Here is a 5,798-nt window from a genome sequence, read left to right on the forward strand (position 1 = left end):
CCTATTAGTTCATTTACTTTTTCCATCATTCATTTTAAAAAATATTTATAAGTATTTATGCATCAATAAAATATGTTTCTTCTAAGTTTCAATTAATTATGCATAGATGAACAAATTTTATTTTATTTTTAAGATGACACAATGATGGTCAAATGAATTTGATTCTATATACCTTTCAAGCCAAATAATTCTCGTAAAAAATAAGGATATCAGTTTTTTTTTATATAAAAATCACAACTTTCTTTTTATTCAAAAATAAGTTTGTAGGTTATTCTTTTTATTAAAAAAAAATTAACTTATTTCGATTGTTTCACAATATAATTAGAAATTTTTATATAATTTTCTCTGTTCGAAAACAATGGCAAACCCTGTAATCTATGAATAAAATGGCACGTCGTGAATTCCAGATCCATTGCTGCCATCCTAAACACCTTTTATATAATTTTCTATACCATTATCCACCTATTTTCTCTAACAAATCATCTAAAGTAAGGAATAATGTGATATTCAAGCACGGATTGGGCATGATTAAAATAAGCATAAATAGGAATATCATTTCTCTTGTGCAAGTTTAAGGTTGGAGTTAACCACTATACTCTCGTTGTAGTTAAACCAATCTTTTCAATAATTTCAGCAGTCACCAATTCTTTTTCGATCGCTTTACGAAATGGAAATGATATCCAAAGTGCTAGAAAAAATCTTGGCCCAGCAGTATCTATTATGTTTATTAGCATCGCAAAATTAGGTGCATCTCATCATTGAAAATTGTAGATGTTTACTAACCAAATCTCGAATTATATAATCCACGGCTACACAATTTTCCTTAGTTAACACCAAGATTCATTGATTGGTCCAACAGAATATTTTTTTTATCATAATTTGATGTGGCATTCGTAAATTGAAATGCTACCATCCATTGTAATCCGAAAAGAGGCACTCTTAAGTATTCCTTATTACCACAGGCGGGGTCCTTGTCCGTGCCACAATTTAGATGTTAACTTGAATCTCACCTTTAACACCCAAAGGATGATAACCTTATGCTATCAATGAGCAGGTTGGCTTGATTTTAGGTCGTCATAATTGTTCTATCAACTCCGATTAATGACTGTGCATTAATCTCTGCAATTAGTTTTGCTCCATTTTGTGAATCTTCTATATATTATGTGTATAATCTAGTGACTAAGCGCCAAGATTACTACTATGGAAGCAATCAAAAATATTTTTTTTATTTTTATTTACTAGTCAAATCATAAAAAAAATTAAGATTATAAATAAGTGGAATTCGTCTTTGTTTTGGGGTAAAATGATCAAGTTGAATTATAAAAGTTATTGCTGGATTTTAAATTTTTAATAATTTTTTTTTAATCCAAATCAAAGATAGATTCGATAATCGATTTTGACATCTTGTTTCTGCAATAATATTTGATTCTTTTTAAAGATGAAAAACCCTGTTCTGCATTTGCTGTTGTTGAAGCCAAAGTTAAGATGAATTTTCATAATTTAAAAAAACTCTTTAAACTTTTCATCAAATCAGTACATATTAAAAATTCAAGTATTATATTAACATTCTTTTTCTTTCTAAATTCATCATCCCGAAACACTATTTTCAATTCAGTTTCCAGCTTGTGTAGGTCGGAAAATTAAGAATAAGTGTCATTTGAATTGTCTAATAAATATTTTGGGGAATTTACTAATAATATCTAGCAATTCGACGAATTTGATATTTTTTTAATGTATCGAACCGAAAATCAATTTCATTAATTATATTATCTGTTATTCTAATTATCAAATTTTTATAAAATTCTTTTGTATAAGCAATCAGGATATTACGTTTTTTATCAAAATTGTCTTAAATCTTATCTTTTACATTAAAAATCTCCAAAAAACATCAAAGTTTTTTATGTTTGATAATTTTAAGACAATAAGATAAATCGTTAATTTTAGTTTGAAGTATATCAAATAATAAATCAAATTCTGGAAAAATTTCTTAAAAAAATATAACAAAATTAGAAAATTTGTATCATTTAACATATTTAAATAGCCACAAGATGTTATTAGAACATCATTATCCCAAGCAATATCAGACTCTCCATCCATTCATATTTTCAATAAAAAACGACTAGATCCTTCATATTATTGAAAACTGTTTGAACCAGCCGAACATAGTATTCCCATCTCGTTGGGGCTATTAGTGGTAATCTTTTTTTGACATATTTATCAAATTCCGCTGTTCGCTTAGATGATGTACTAAAAAAACTGGCTAAACCAGATAAAGTTGCAAAAAAAGCCGTACATTCTTTAATTTTGCTGCAAGATTTTGATAATATAAGATTTAAATTATTGTAGTCCATGGGAATCGCCTGACATAACAGCTATGCCTGAAGTATTGACGTCTCTTATTTTCGCTTGTAGTCCATGTGAATAGCCTGACATAACAGCTGCGTCATCGTAACTTTGTCCTATTAACTTTTTCATAAATTTTTTATTATTCAAGAATTTAATGACAAATTTTGACAAAGAATTAGCATCTCGATGCATAGTAACATCAAAGAATTCCATAAATCTTTCATACAATGTTCCGTTATTTAAAACATATCAAAGAACAATAGCCAGTTGATATTTATTATTTATATCAGTTGTTTCATCTAATATTATTGTTATAAATTCCGTTCTTCCAATTCATTTAATATTTTTTGATGTAAGACATATTAAATAGAATTAATTAAATCACCATGAATATCGCTTGATAGTCCAATAAAAACTGTACTATTTTCTAAATGATATTTTAATATTAAATTTTCCACTGCGAGCAAATAAATTAATTCAATATAATTCCCTATATGCGAGCTCCTGAATTCCAAGAAAACATATAGAGTTGATCAATATATACAATATTTCTCTATTTTATTTGACTTTTGAATTATCCTGTTCGATTGATATTTTGCGCATAGAATCTATCATATTTTCAATACGATTTTCGCCAAATGTTTTTAATTGAATCATTGACTGCAAATGAGCGGTTGATTCTTCATGCCTTTAAAAATTATACATATCCGAAAATCCTTAATCATTCCAAACATATTTTTCCTTTGGGAATAATAGGCATGACTAACAATATAGAGAATTTGAAAATTCACATCCAGTGAGCCACTCATATTTATAGATAGAAAAATTACAAATGCAAGATTTGATTTCTTTTTTTAAAGTTTTGTAAAATTGGTTTTGGTCTTCCTTTTCCAAAAATTAATTTTTTCGCATCAAAATTTCTTGAGCTAAATGATAATATTAATAATTTCAATAATACAATTACAATAATTAAGCACTTTAAAAAAGAAAAAAAATTTATTTAAAAAAAGTAAGGAAAAAAAAAATATTTTCTTTTATTTATTAAAAATAAGCATTTTTTTATTTGCTTCCCCAATGCTTATATTTTAATCGTAAAATTAAAAAATTACCATAGTATTATTTTCTCTTTATTTATTAAAAAAATAAGCAATATTAAATTTGCTTCCCTCATAACGTAGTAAAAATAATAGTAAATTTTTTAACGTAGTAAAAATAATAGTATCTTTTTTCATGTAGTAAAATAATAGTAATTTTTTTTAACGTAACAAAAATAATATTAATTTTTTTAATGTTATAAAAATTTTATTAATTTTTTTTAACGAAGTCAGTTTAGATTTTTTATATAGTATAAAGATTATATTAAGTTTATTTAAGAATTTGTCAGAAAAATTTCAAGGAAAGCAATGCTTTTCTTGCTTCTATGAATGCTTCGTCACTGGTATAATCACTGACACTCTTATATAATTTTAATTCTGACATCTAACTGCATAATGACTAATATCTAATTGGCTTTATTATAGCATTTATCAAATGTATTAGTTTCAATTTGATGTTTATAATGATTAACATGATTTTTTTGAACTCTACATAAGCTGTGTGAGGAGTTTAGACAGATGCAATGGGTGTCTCCGAGAGAGAGAAAAACTAGCAAGGAAAGGAATAGCAATCATTGGTAATGAGAAATAAATAAGATGGTTTGGGCACGTGGAACGTAAGACAAAAGATGACTGGGTTAAGATGTACCTTGATGGAATTAGGAGGATCAAGAGAGGTAGGCCTAAGATGACGTGGACAGGGGCGGATATAAATAAAATGAATCTTACAAATATTGAAATTGACCTTTAAAAATGGAAAAGGAAAATCAGAGGGGAAACTGGCTAACCCCGGTAATCGCTTTTAAACGGAGAAGAGTGATCTTATTGTAATAGAATCAAACCTTTAAAATAAAGGTAATTGGTAATATGATTGATGTATTTATATGATTTGTAAAAGAAATATAACTGTTGAAATTAATGACAAAGATATAATACTGTTTTCACGACCATCACACCGATCAACAACTGACATTTTTTGTCGTCATTTCTTTGTCTGCACGCTTAGAAGAGATTGCCAGGTCTAGAATATATTGTGGATGTTAAAAAACTAAAGTTAGACAATTGTATTCTAAAAAGTGGTTTAGTCGTCAAGGGCAATTAGTTCTATAATCTCGAATAAATTAGGTTTAACTAACTATTCAAATCTTCTGGAACCCGTCACTTATCCCTGCCTGGTAAAAGAAAAAACCAGAAGACCCTTGGGTTAAAGGTAAACATCTTATTTGGGATTTCACCTGTGCCTCCCAATTAGTGTTATAAACGGCTCGTTTTGAGCTTGTAAAAAACGGTTAATTCAATATTTAATCCAGAAAAATATTACGTAATTCTGAAAACTATGCTCATAGAATGAACAAAGGTCTAGACATATATTATCGATATCTCGAGGTTTAGGCAATATTTTTCTGTCTAAAATATTGAGTTAGCCGTATTTAAAAATCGGCTCAAAACGAGCCGTTTAACACACTACACCCAGTTCTTCTCTAACCCAAGTATTGACCTCATTCCGATTTTCATTTTATCCCATTAGTTTCTACCAATGGGTCCTATAGATCTCAAATTTTGGTCAAATAAATGGGGATCATGGATTTAAAATTTTACAAAACCCAGATAGCTCTGTTCCAATGTTAATAAGCTAAACCAAGTAGACTTGACCTAAATTTTTTAGGTTTTGAGTCGTAAAACTAACTTCAAAATGGCTTTAGAGTCGGCTCGTTTTAAAAATATTTTCCTCGTCGAATAAATAATAATAGTAAACCAATTCCGACTCATCGAGACGCTCAATTTAAGAAGTATTTTGCGACTCCAACTCGAGTTCAGTCGTAAAAACTTGACTTTTTAACACACTAGTTTCGAGAAAACCATCTAAGTTTCCTCAGATCTCAATGTTGTTCTTTTTTCTTTTTGTCTTATGTTTTAAAGAGTTTAGATACTTTTTAAAAAAAAATTAATACGTTAAAGATTTTAAAATTATAAAAAACAAATTTGAAATAATTATAATTAAAATGATAAAATAAAAGTTTTAAATTTCTTGAATAGTTTTTATTTTATTGTAAATTAGAGCATAAGATATTACGGTTAGAGAAAGAAAAGCAATTAAATAAAAGTAATATTACATTTAATTGAAAATAAATTTATGGATAAAACGTAGTTGTGTCACCATAATCAATCCCTGATGACATTACCATCTCTTCATATGTTTAAATTTAACGTTACTTTTCAATTTAATTTTTTTATTTTATCCATCATCACATTTTTTATTTTAAATATGTCGTAAACTTGGGGGTTCCTCTCATAGGGCAAATAATACCAAATTAAGGTTGCATTTATTTTTTAAAATAAAGATTATATTTATCGCTA

Source organism: Gordionus sp. m RMFG-2023, chromosome 2 (genome assembly GCF_954871325.1).
Source record: "Gordionus sp. m RMFG-2023 chromosome 2, tfGorSpeb1-WG-v2, whole genome shotgun sequence".
NCBI lineage: Eukaryota > Metazoa > Nematomorpha > Gordioida > Chordodea > Parachordodidae > Gordionus > Gordionus sp. m RMFG-2023.